This window comes from Mobula birostris, chromosome 25, assembly GCF_030028105.1.
Source record: "Mobula birostris isolate sMobBir1 chromosome 25, sMobBir1.hap1, whole genome shotgun sequence".
Classification (NCBI taxonomy): Eukaryota; Metazoa; Chordata; class Chondrichthyes; order Myliobatiformes; family Myliobatidae; genus Mobula; species Mobula birostris.
In genome coordinates this window covers 54,799,278-54,813,107 of record NC_092394.1, presented here as the reverse complement: position 1 = coordinate 54,813,107, position 13,830 = coordinate 54,799,278, and the positions used below count along the sequence as shown (strand labels likewise).

Sequence of the window (13,830 nt, the reverse complement as noted above, 5' to 3'; positions counted from 1 at the left end):
TTTGGAGAAGCACAGTCTGATTATGGATAGTGAGCATAGCTATGCAAGGGGCAGGTCATGCCTCATGCGCCTGATTGAATTCTATGAGAAAGTGACCAAATTCACCAGTGGACGTGGTGTATGTGATTTTAGTATGGCATTTGACAATGTACCTCATGGTAGGCTCCTTCAGAAAGTCAGGAGGATGGGATCCAAAGGAAACTTGGCTGCTTGAATTCAGAATTGGCTCAGAGGGTGGTTTTAGATGAAGCATATTCTGCCTGAAGATCATTCGCTAGTTGTGTTCTGTGGGGTTCAGTTCTGCTCTTTGTGATTTTTATAAATGACTTGGCTGAGGAAGTGAAAGGGTGTATTAGTAAGTTTGCAGCTGACATAGAGGTTGACAGTGATGTGGATAGTGTAGAAGGTTGTTGTAGGAAACAACGGGTCATTAGTAGGATGCAGAGCTGGATTGAAAAGTGGCAGATGGAGTTCCATCCTGAAAAGTGTGAATGATACACTTTGGAAGATTGAACTTGAAGGCAGAATACAGGGTTATTAGCAAGATTCTTTGGGGTCCACATCAAAGTTGCTGCACAAGTTGATAGGGTGGGTTAAGAGGGCATATGGTTGTTGGCCTTTATTAGTTAAGAGACTGAGTTCAAAGCCATGAGGTAATGTTGCAGCTCAATAAAACTCTGGTTGGACCACACATGATTCATTGTGCTCAGTTCTGATCGCCTCACTATAGGAAGGATCTGGAAGCTTTAGAGAGGGTGCAGAGGAAATTTACCAGGATTAAAGAACATGTCCTATGAGGATATGTTAAGTGAGCTAAGTATTTTCTCTTTTGAGGAAATGAGGATGAAAGGTGACTTGATAGAGGTGTACATGATGATAAGAGTTGTAGATTAAGTGGATAGCTAGAGATTTTTTCCGAGGCCAGAGATGGCAAATATAAGGGGACATAGTTTTAAGATGATTGGAGGAAAGTATAGGGGAATGTCAGAGGTAGGTTTTTTCATGCAGAATGGTGGGTGGGTGCATATAAATGTGCTGCCAGGGGTGGTAGTAGCGGCAGATACATTAGGGGCATTTTAGAGACTCTTAGGTGGGCATGTGGATGGAACAGAAATGGAGAGCCATGTTAGTTTGATTTTAGAGTAGATTAAAAGGTTGACACAACATCGCGGGCCCAAAGGCCTGTACAGTTCTGTACTGTTTGATGTTCTCTAATATTCCCCCTCTCTTGTTTTATCACACATAGTGTAATCACATTCTATGCATTAAAGCTGTTTATTGTGAAATTAAGGCTATTTTCCTGTGGCTGTCCTTACACTGATGGGGTGGTATGGTGGTGGTGGTGGTAACTAAGACCTGGTTACCAGCTGGAGTGAAACCCTGAACAGAAGGCACAGTCAGTGCTCAGAGTTTTACCACTCAGACTGGCACCATTACTGCGCCGTGGGCTGCAGGAATGGCACGTTCTCAGCACTTGCTCCGCACGGTGTGCTCGTGGAGAGCTTTGATGGTGCTGCTTGTCTATGTCCGTCCAGGACTGAAAGTTCTCTCTATTTTCTGCTGCAGCAGGTGACCATGTAATGCTGTGGACAGAATGTGTGCAGGAGCTCTCAGGCACCCAGCGTCTGCCGCCACACATATAGAAAAATTCGCTTGACCGGGATGGCCAAAGGAAATGTAGGACTCCAGCCACCTTCAGGTTTGTGAGTTTCTCTGTCTTTTACGGGCTGGGGTAAGAGTTCAGGGCTCTTAGCCGGTCCATTGCTGGTCTCACTGCTCCACCTACACACTGTCCATAACACTGGAAATGCTGCTTGCTTGGGGCGCTCTGTCTCAAATCACTTCTATCACAAAGTGCTATGTTCCATCACCCTAATAGCCACTTCTTCTCCCTCACTCCTCTCTCTGGGACCACTGCAACATGATGATCGCTTGAAACTGGATCCCAACCAAACAGAATAACTTTATTTAAAGTGTGTGTCTCTACAAGGTTTTCTTCTTTGTGTGGATCAGTCTTTAGTATTTTGAGCCTCGACGGACTGGTGAATCTTCCCCTCGGCTTTCCATTGTGTCATGGACCCTCCTACGCCCAGCGGCAAAGTTTTCTATAGCCTAACTTACTGGAGTTCTTTGAGGACATAATGAGTGCAGTGGATAGAGGGGAACAGGTGGATGTTGTGTACTTGAATTTCCAGAAGGCGCCGCACAAGAAACTTATAAATAAGATACGGATGCATGGAGTTGGAGGAAGTGTATTGGCATGGATAGTGGATTGGTTAACCAATAGAAGGCAGAGAGTTGGTATAAATGGGTGTTTCTCCGGTTGCAGTCAGTGGTGAGTGGGGTGCTGCAGGGGTCGGTGCTGGGCCCACAGCTGTTTACCATTTACATTGATGATTTGGAAGAGGGGACTGAGTGTAGTGTAGCAAAATTTGCTGATGACACTAAACTGAATGGAAAAGCAAATTGTACAGAGGATGTAGAGAGTCTGCAGAGGGATATAGATAGACTAAATGAGTGGGCCAATGTCTGGCAGGTGGAATACAACGTTGATAAATGCAAGATCATCTACTTTGGAAGGAATAATAGAAGAGCAGATTATTAATTAAATGGTGAAAGATTGCAGCATGCTGTTGTGCAGAGGGACTTGGGAGTGCTTGTGTATTTGAATTGCAAAAAGTTGGCTTGCAGTTACAACAGGTTATTAAGAAGGCAAACGGAATGTTGGCCTTCATTGCTAGAGGGATTGAATTCAAGAGCAGGGAGGGTCATGCTGCAACTATACAGGGTACTGGTGAGGCCGCACCTGGAGTACTGTGTGCAGTTCTGGTCTCCTTACTTGAGGAAGGATATACTGGCTTTGGAGGCAGTGCAGAGGAGGTTCACCAGGTTGATTCCAGAGATGAAGGGGTTAACCTATGAGGAGAGATTGAGTCGCCTGGGACTATACTCTCTGGAGTTCAGAAGAATGAGAGGGGATCTTATAGAAACACACAAAATTTTGAAAGGGGTAGATAAGATAGAAGTAGGAAAGTTGCTTCCATTTGTTGGTGAGACTAGAACTAGGGGACATTGCTTCAAGATTCAGGGGAGAATATTTAGGACAGGGATGAGGAGAAACTGTTTTTCCCAGAGAGTGGTGAATCTGTGGAATTCTCTGCCCAGGGAAGCAGTTGAGGCTTCTTCACTAAATATATTTAAGAAACAATTAGATAGTTTTTTACATAGTTGGGGAATTAAGGATTATGGAGAAAAGGCAGGTCGATGGAGCTGAGTTTACAGGCAGATCAGCCATGATCTTATTGAATGGTGGGGCCGGCTCGATGGGCCGGGTGGCCTACTCCTGCCCCTATTTCTTATGTTTTTTATGTTCTAACCTGTCAATTTTTACTGGGCAAAGCATCGGGAGAGAGCAGATACTTGGCAATGAGAGTGATAGGTTACACAAAATACTCTGCAGATGCTGGGGTCAAAGCAACACTCACAACATGCTGGAGGAACTCAGCAGGTCGGGCAGCATCCGTGGAAACGATCAATCAACGTTTCGGGACGGAACCCTTCGACCGGCCCGAAACATTGACTGATCGTTTCCACAGATGCTGCCCGACCTGCTGAGTTCCTCCAGCGTGTTGTGAGAGTGATAGGTTATGGTCTCACCCAGTGTTGGGAAGAGGTGGAAACTTTGTTCAATGATGGGTTTTCCTGCCAGTGTCACTGAACATTCAGAAGCCTAACAACATTAAATAAGATCACGTACTCCACACTGCCTTGGACACCAGAGGCTGGAGTATAGGAGTGTGCGGTTGTATGGAATTGCTTTGATCTGTCTGTTGTGACTGCTGTTGTTTCTCTGGACATCAATAGTCCGTTCCTTCTGTGACCTAGTTTGAATCTAGGATCCTATCCACATGTTGTGTTTGTTCGATGCCTCCTCCACAACCTCTTGTCCTTTTCTCAGGCTAGTTAGTCCACTGAGTCCCACATTGCCACTTCTCACGAGGGCCGCTGAACAAGAATCCCTGAGAAGCAGCCGATTCAAGCTGTAGAATAAGAATGGAATGGGTTAGAAACAGGCAGGGGGTGGAGGTGTTTAGAATGGAGTAGGGCTGGGTATATTTAAGGAGGGGTAGTGTATATTTAGGGAGTGTTTAGGGAGAGGGGATGTTTAGAGCGGGACGGGGTGTGGGAAATGTTTTGAATGGAGCAAGAAGATGGTTAGAGCAGGATGGGGCAAGGGAGTTTAGAGAGGAGTGGGGTTGTGTGGATGTTTAGAATCGGGGGGAGATGTTTGGAATGGGGGAATTTAGAGAGTGGTGAGGGCTGGAAATGTTTACAATAGGACGAGGGTTAGAGGGGCAGAGGTAGAGGGGAGTTTAAACCGGACGCGAGTGATATGGGATGTGGAGATGTTGGTGTCTCTGAATTGATTGGCACACCAGGGGATCCTGACATTTGGATCAGGTGTGGTCACAACAGCTCTCGGCTGGATCTCCTTGGGCTGGATTTCCCTCAATCTCCGGAAGTTCCTGCAAGTTGTGCTGGGAGTATGGGGAGTGTATGGCACTAATGCCCACGGTGGTGAAGTGTTTTGAGAGGCTAGTGTTGAAGCATATCAGCTCCTGTTTGAATGTTGACTTGGATCAGCTCTAATTTGCCAACTGAAACAACAGACATACAGCAGATGCCATCTCATTGGCTCTTCACACAACCCTGGAACATCTGGGCAGCAAAGAGGCATATATCAAGATGCTCTTTATCAATTACAGCTCAACATTTAACGTGAGCATCCCCTCAAAACTAATCAGTAAATTCCACAACCTGGGCTTCAATATCCCCTTGTACAATTGGAGCCTGAATTTCCTCACTTGTAGACCTCAGTCAGTTTGGATCGACAGAAACATCTCCACAATAACCATCAGCACAGGAGCACTGCAGAGATGTGTTCTGAGCTCCCTGCTTTATTCACTTTAACCTTTGACTGTATGGCTCCAACACCATATACAAGTTTGCTGATGATACAACTGTTGTGGGCTGTGTCAAAGGTGCTGGTGAATAAGCTTACAGGAGGGAGATTGAAAACTTGGCTGAGTGGTACAATACAACAACCTCTCACTCAATGTCAATAAGACCATGGAACTGATTGTAAACTTCACGAGAGAGAAACCAGAGATTCATGAGCCAATAATCATTGGACGATCAGAGGTGGAGAGTGTCAGTAACTGTAAATTCCTGTGTGTCACTATCTCAGAGGATCTGCCCTGGATCCATTATATCAATAGGTTTCAATAAGTACACTTAATGTCAGAGAAATGTATACAATATACATCCTGAAATTCTTATAAATATTATTGCGAAGAAAGCATAATAGCGCCTCTACTTCCTCAGGAGTCTGTGGAAGTTCGACATGTCATAGAAGACCTTGGCAAACTTCTATAGGTACGTGGTGGAAAGTGTGTTGAATGGCTACATTACAGCCTGGTATGGGAACACCGATGCCTTTCAGTGGAAAATCCTACAAAAGGTAGTGGGTTTGGTCCAGCACGTCATGGGTGATACCCTCCCAACATTGAGCACATCTAAATGAAATGAAAGCAGCATCCATCATCAAAGATCCTCACAAACCAGGCCGTGCTCCTTTTTCACTGCTACCGTCAGGTAGAAGGTACAGGTACTTCAGAACTGGCACTACCAGGTTCACGAACAGTTACTACCCCTCAGCAATCTGGCCTTGAACAAAAGGGGATAGCTACACTCATTTAAGGACTGTTATATTGTTATATCATACTTGATATTCATTGCTATTTGTTTATATCTGCACTTGCACAGTTTGTTCACGGTTAACAGTTCTTTATGTTCACAACTTACAGTTACTGTTCTGTAGATTTGCTAAGTATGTCCACAGAAAAAAGACTCTCAGAGTTGTATGTACTCTGAAAGTAAATTTTACTTTGAGCATCTCCTCCGTGATCTCCATCAGCACAGGTGCATCACAAGGCTGTGTGCTCAGCTGTTTACACTCCTGACTGTGTGGCTAATACCATATTCAAGTTTGCTGATGACACCACTGTTGCGGCTGAATCAAATGTGGTGACAAATCGGCATATGGGAGGGAGACTGAAAATCTGGCTGAGTGATGTTACAACAGCAACCTCTTACTAAATGTTGGCAAGACCAAGGAGCTGATTATTGACTTCAGTAGGAGGAAGCCAAAGGTCCATGAGCCAGTCCTCATCAGAGGGTCAGAGATGGAGAGGGCCAGCAACTTTAAATTCCCCAGCGATATCTTTTCGGAGGAGCTGTCCTGGGCCCAGCACGTAAATGCAATTACGAAGAAGCAGGGCAGCGCCTTTGCTTTTTAGGAGGGTGCAAAGATTCAGGATGACATTTACAACTTAGACAGACCTCTATAGATATATGGTGGAGAGTATATTGATTGGCTGCATCATAACCTGGTAAGAAAATACCAATGCCCTCGAACGGAAAATCCTACAAGAAGTGGATATGCCCAGTCCATCATGAATAAAGCCCTCCCATCCATCGAGCACAGTTTGTCGTCCTTTGCACACTGGTTGAGTGCACAAGTAGGTCCGGTCTTTTATTAATTCCATTATGGTCATTATTCTGTAATAGATTTATTGATTATATGCAAGAAAATAAAACTCAGGCATGTACATTGTGACATGATATGTACTTTGAAAATAAATTTATTTTGTAATTTGATAAGTACCGTCGCAAGAAAAAGTTTGTGAACCCTTTGCAATTACCTGGTTTTCTGCAGTAATTACTCATAAAATATGGTCTGATCTTCATCATAGTCGAACACAATCTGCCTAAACTAGTAATACACAAACAATTGTACTTCTTCTCGTCAATACTGAGTACACTATATAAACAATCACAGTCTAGGTTCAAAAAAAATATGTGAACCTCTGAGGTAATGTCTGTCTGTCTAGGTACCATATCTGATGCGGACTTTGGTGACCATGGTTTTCCATATAGATCTATCCTTCGTTCTTTGGATGACTTCCATTTCCTCGATGTGTAACCACCTGTCTAGGCTTTTGATGTACATGAGCTGAGGTCTTCCTCTAGGTTTGCTCCCCTCAATCTTTCCAGAGAGCACGAGTTTTTCTAGTTCATCTTTCCGCATGATGTGTCCTAGGAATCTGAGTTGTCTTTCTCTTATTGTTGGTATGAGTGATCAAACTGCTTGGGCTCTTCTGAGAACTTCTTCATTTGATGTGTGTGTGGTCCATGATATTTTTAACATTCTCCTGTAGAGCCATAATTCTCCTGTAGATAATGCCTTCTACAAAAGCTATTTGTAGTCAGGTTTACCAGTCAATGAGATGAGATTGGAGGTGTGCCTTGCAGAGGTGCCCTGCCCTATAAAAAAGACACAAAGTCAGGTTACTGACAAAGCCTGCTCTTCTCAACAAAGATCTGTTTACGTGCACCATGCTCTGATCAAAATAACTTCCAGAGGACCTCGGAAGAAGAATTGTAGAGATGCATGAAGCTGGAAAAGGCTACAAAAGCATTTCTAAAGACCTGAATGTTCATCAGTACAAAGTAAGAGAAATTGTCTGCAAATGGAGGAAACTCAGTACTGTTGCTCCTCTCCCTAGGAGTGGGCATCCTGCAAAGCTCACACCAAGAGCACAATCTGCAGTGCTGAAGGAGGTGAAAAAGACCCTACAGGTAACAGCAAAGGAACTGCAGAGATTTCTAGAACTTGCTGAAGTCTCTGTTCATGTGTCCACTATAAGAAAAACACTGAACAAGAATGGTCTTCATGGAAGAACACTATGGAGGAAACCACTACTCTCCAAAAGAAAGCATTGCTGCACATCTGAAGTTTGCAAAAGACCAGATAGATGTTCCAGAATGCTTCTGGGACAACGTTCTGTAGACAGATGAGACAAAGTTGAACTTTGTGGCAGAAATACACATTGCCATGTTTGGAGGTAAGGACACTGCACACCAACATCAAAACCTCATCCCAACTGTGAAGCATGGTGGAATAAGCATCATGGTTCAGGGCTGCCGTGTTACCTCAGGGCCTGGACAGCTTGCAAATGTTGAAGGAAAAATGAATTCAAAATTGTATCAAGACGTTTTACAAGAAAATGTCAGGGTTGCGGCCTGTCACCTGAAACTTAATAGAAGTTGGATGATGCAACAAGACAATGTTCTGAAACACGAGTAAATCAACAGCAGAATGGTTTAAAAATAAGAAAATTTGTATTTTGGAATGGCCTTAATTGAGATGCTGTTGCATGACCTGTGGCTGTTCATGTAAGGTATCTCAGAAACATCGATGAATTGGAACAGTTTGTATGGAGGAATGGTCTAAAATTCCTACTTGCCGTTGTGCATGTCTGATCAGCAGCTACAGGAAATGTGTGGCAGAGGCTATTGCTACTTAATGAGGTTCTACTAGTTATTAAATACAAGGGGTCACATGTTTTTTTCCAGGCCGGACTATGAGCAATTAAACAATGTATTCAATAAACACATGGAAAGTACAATTGTTTGTGTGTTTGTGGTTTAGACAGATTGTGTTTGTCTATTATTGTGACTTAGATGATGAAGATCAGACCACATTTTATGAGAAAAGCAGGTAGTTCCAAAGGGTTCACAGATTTTTTTCTTGCAACTGTAAATAGTGCAAAAGCAGAAAGCAAGGAAATTCATGAACCATTTAATGGTGAAGGGGAGAACGCTGTTCCTAAAACTGTCTTGGGCTCTTGTAACCTCACACCCCCTCGCCTTAATGGTAGTAACAAGAGAAGAGCATGTCCCAGATGGTGAGAGCCCTTGGAGTTGGATGGTGGGGACGGATGGAACTACCTGAGTCCATATCCCTCTGCAGCCTCTTGCTATCCCGTGCACTGGAGCTCCATACTGTGCAGTTATGCAGCCAGTCAGCGTATAGAAGGGGGTTGAAAATCTGGCTCAATACGCCATAACAACAAGCTGTCACCCAACTACAGCAGGGGGAAACCAGAAGTTCATGAGGGTGAGTGACTTTAAATTCCTCTGTGTTACCATTCCAGAGCATCTGTCCTGGGCCCAGAATGTAGGTGCCATAACAAAGAAGGCACTGCTTCATTAGAAATTCGCAAAGATTTGGCATGTAATCTGAAACCTTTCTGACAAATTTCTATAGATGAGGGGTGGAGAGTATACTGACTGGTTGTATCACAGCTTGGTATGGAATCACCAATGCCCTCGAATGGAAATACCTACAAAGATTAGTGGACACAGCCCAGTCCATCACAGGTAAAGCTCTCCCCACCACTGAGTACACCTACAAGGAGCACCGTCGCAGGAACGCAGCATCCATCATTGAGGACCCCCACCATCCGGGCCATGTTCTCTTCCCACTGCTGCCAACACAGAAAAGGTACAGGAGCCTTGGGTACCACACGAGCAGACTCACGAGCAGTGATTACCTTTCAACCATCAGTCTTCTGAACAAGAGTGGATAAATTCAGTCACACCAGCACTGAAATGAATACACAACTATGACTCACATTCAAGGACTCGACAACTCACGTTCTCAATATTTTTTATTATTTGTTTATTATTATTCTTTTGTTATTCTTTCTGTATTTGCACAATTTGTTATCTTTTGCACATTGGGTATGTGTAGTTTTTCATTCAATCTATTGTGTTTCTTTGTATCTACTCTGAATGATAGAAAGAAAATGAATCTTAGGCTAGTATATGGTGACATGTAACATAGAAATATAGAAAACCTAGAGCACAATACAGGCCCTTCGGCCCACAAAGCTGTGTCGAACATGTCCTTACCTTAGAAATTACCTAGGGTTACCCATAGCCCTCTATTTTTCTGAGCTCCATGTACCTATCCAGGAGTCTCTTAAAAGACCCTATTGTATCCGCCTCCACCACTGTCGCCGGCAGCCCATCCCACGCACTCACCACTCTCTGCGTAAAAAGAAAAAAAAAACACTTACCCCTGACATCTCCTCTGTACCTACTTCCAAGCACTTTAAAACTGTGCCCTCTCGTGCTAGCCATTTCAGCCCTGGGAAAAAGCCTCTGACTATCCGCACAATCAATGCCTCTCATCATCTTGTACAACTGGATCAGGTCACCTCTCATCTTCCGCCGCTCCAAGGAGAAAAGGCTGAGTTCACTCAACCTATTCTCATAAGGAATGCTCCCCAATCCAGGCAACATCCTTGTAAATCTCCTCTGCACCCTTTCTATGGTTTCCACTTCCTTCCTGGAGTGAGGCGACCAGAACTGAGCACAGTACTCCAAGTGGGGTCTGACCAGGGTCCTATACAGCTGCAACATTACCTCTCGGCTCTTAAACTCGATCCCACGATTGATGAAGGCCATTGCACTGTATGCCTTCTTAACCACACAGTCAACCTGCGTATGGACTCAGACCCCAAGATCCCTCTGATCCTCCACACTGCCAAGAGTCTTGCCATTAACACTATATTCTGCCATTATATTTGACCTACCAAAATGAACTACCTCACATTTATCTGGGTTGAACGTCATCTGCCACTTCTCACCCCAGTTTTGCATCCTATCAATGTCCCACTGTAACTTCTGACAGCCCTCCACACTATCCACAACACCCCCAACCTTTGTGTCATCAGCAAATTTACTAACCCATCCCTCCACTTCTTCATCCAGGTCATTTATAAAAATCACGAAGAGTAGGGGTCCCAGAACAGATCCCTGAGGCACACCATTGGTCACCAACCTCCATGCAGAATATGACTGTCTACAACTACTCTTTGTCTTCTGTGGGCAAGCTAGTCCTGGATCCACAAAGCAATGTCCCCTTGGATCCCATGCGTCCTTACTTTCTCAATGAGCCTTGCATGGGGTACCTTATCAAATGCCTTGCTGAAATCCATATACACTACATCAACCTTTCTACCTTCATCAATGTGTCTAGTCACTCCTCAAAAAATTCAATCAGGCTCGTAAGGCACGACCTGCCTTTGACAAAGCCATGCTGACTATTCCTAATCGTATTATGCCTCTCCAAATGTTCATAAATCCTGCCTCTCAAGATCTTTGCTATCAACTTACCAACCACTGAAGTAAGACTCACTGATCTATAATTTCCTGGGCAATCTCTTCTCCCTTTCTTGAATAAGGGAAAAACATCCGCAACCCTCCAGTCCTCCAGACCCTCTCCCGTCCCCATTGATGTTGCTAAGATCATTGCCAGAGGCTCAGCAATCTCCTTCCTCACCTCCCACAGTAGCCTGGGGTACATCTCGTCTGGTCCCAGTGACTTATCCAACTTGTTGCTTTCCAAAAGCTCCAGCACATCCTCCTCCTTAATATCTAAATGCTCAAGCTTTTCAGTCCACTGTAAGTCATCCCTACAATCTCCAAGATCCTTTTCTGTAGTGAATACTGAAGCAAAGTATTTATTAAGTACCTCTGCTATCTCCTCTGGTGCCATACACACATTTCCACTGTCACACTTGATTGGTCCTATTCTCTCACATCTTCGTAATAAGTTTACTTTAAAATTCTCTGCACCTTACATATGTAGAAAGGTACAAGAATCTTTAGTGACATACCAAATCTCCTCAAACTCATAGTAGAGCTGCTGGCATGCCTTCTTCATGATGTTGGGCCCAGGATAGATCCTCTGAGATATTGATGCCCCAGAACATGAAATTGCTCACCCTTTCCACCACTGACCCCTCAATGAAGACAGGTGTGTGTTCTCCTGACTCCTTCTTCCTGAATTCCTCAATCAATTCCTTGGTCTTGCTGATGTAGAGTGCAAGTCCTTGTTCTGATATCACTCAACCAGCCAGTCTATCTGCTTCTATACACCACTTCATCTCCATCTGAGATTCTGCCAACAACTGTGGTGACGTCAGCGAATATATAGATGCTGTTTGAGTTGTACTAATTCTGAAAATTGTTGAACATTGTACAATCATCAGTAAACATCCCCACTCTGACATTGCAATGAAAGAATCACCTTGGATGGGTTAATAAGTTTGCTGATGACACAAAAGGTTGGGGGTGTTGTGGATAGCATGGGCGACTGACAGAGGTTACAGAGGGACATCGATAGGATGCAAAACTGGGCTGAGAAGTGGCAGATGGAGTTCAACCCAGATAAATGTGAGATGGTTCATTTTGGTAGGTCAAATATGATAGCAGAATATAGTATTAATGGTAAGACTCTTGGCAGTGTGGAGGATCAGAAGGATCTTGGGGTCCGAGTCCATAGGACACTCAAAGCTGCTGCGCAGGTTGACTCTGTGGTTAAGAAGGCATACGGTGCATTGGCCTTCATCAACCGTGGAATTGAGTTTAAAATCTGAGAGGTAATGTTGCAGCGATATCGGACCCTGGTCAGACCCCACTTAGAGTACTGTGCTCAGTCCGGTCGCCTCACTATAGGAAGGACGTGGAAACTATAGAAAGGGTGCAGAGGAGATTTACAAGGATGTTGCCTGGATTGGGGAGCATGCCTTATGAGAATAGGTTGAGTGAACTCAGCCTTTTGTCCTTGGAGCGGCAGATGATGGGAGATGACCTGACAGAGGTGTATAAGATGATGAGAGGCATTGATCGTGTGGATAGTCAGAGGCTTTTTCCTAGGACTGAAATGGCTAACATGAGAGGGCACAGTTTTAAAGTGCTTGGAAGTAGGTACAGAGGAGATATCAGGGGTTGGTTTTTCACGCAGAGAGTGGTGAGTGCGTGGAATGTGCTGCTGGTGACGGTGGTGGAGGCAGATACGATAGGGTCTTTTAAGAGACTCCAGGATAGGTACATGGAGCTTAGAAAAATAGAAGGCTATGGGTAACCCTAGCGAATTTCTAAGGTAAGTACATGTCCTGCACAGCTTTGTGGGCTGATGGGCTTGTACTGTGCTGCAAGTTTTCTGTGTTTCTGTGTTTTACCAAATCTCACATAGTGGCCAGTTTGGGATTATCCTGGGAAATTGTTTGGCTTACTTAGTTGAGAAAACAAATATAGCTAGTCCCTGACACATGGGAAATATTTCTGTGCTTTTGAAACTCATTTGATTTGGTCTGAGTGTGGAAACATAGGGCAGAGCAACACAACATAAATTTTATACAGAATCTGAGAATTCTCTGCTGGATAAGCAGTAATTTGCAATGTTCCTGCACAATGTAGAATAATAAACAGTCCCTCACAACCTCTGGTATACTGATCTTGTGTTTCTGGGATGCGGCTGCATAGCTTCCACTGGGAAGGTCAAAGGAAAATTGTTGTTTCCTGTCCTTGACGTGTAAGATCACTATCATCCTCCTTCACACTGACAGGAAGTCTCTCAGTTGACAGCAGCTGTTTAGCACCATTCCTTCTAGCTAAGCTTTCTGTCTAGACTGTGTGATCCCAGTGCCTGTCCAGCCCTCGGGGTTCACAGTTTCGGACTTTCTTCCAGCCAGTGATGTCCAGGAACAGATCCACTGTTTGCAGGAGAGCACCTCACCGTCATTGGGTGAGAACGTTGGTGCTGGTCAGCTCTCAGGGAATTTGGCTGAATTTTCACTACTGCTGTATTAATGTTACTTGTGGGACACAGCTGGAGTTGAGGCAGGGTGTGATCCGCATACTGGGCGAAGGACTCCCCGGGGACTGCAGCAGGAGAGTAGGTGGTGAGTGGGATGCAATCTAAGATGTGGTGAGGGTGAGTGTGTGGGATTGGGATGGGGTGAAACCAATACATTAACTGAGTTGGGAGGGGCACGGGTGAGTGTCAGGGAGGGGGTATTGGAGCCATAGACTTAATAGCACAGAAACATGCTCTTCAGACGCCAAACAGGT

General features: G+C 44.4%; 1 protein-coding gene across 10 annotated transcripts in view; it reads left to right on the top strand.

Moving 5' to 3' along the window:
* LOC140187550 (SH2B adapter protein 2) overlaps positions 1–13,830 on the top strand; it is a 176,108-nt gene that overhangs the window by 15,856 nt on the left and 146,422 nt on the right. For 9 of the 10 annotated variants that reach the window (XM_072242945.1, XM_072242947.1, XM_072242941.1 and 6 more), the window contains exon 2: positions 1,567–1,699. The gene's annotated coding sequence lies outside the window, so the exon portion shown is untranslated. The remainder of the gene's footprint in view (positions 1–1,566; positions 1,700–13,830) is intronic. The other variant, XM_072242944.1, reaches the window with a different exon arrangement.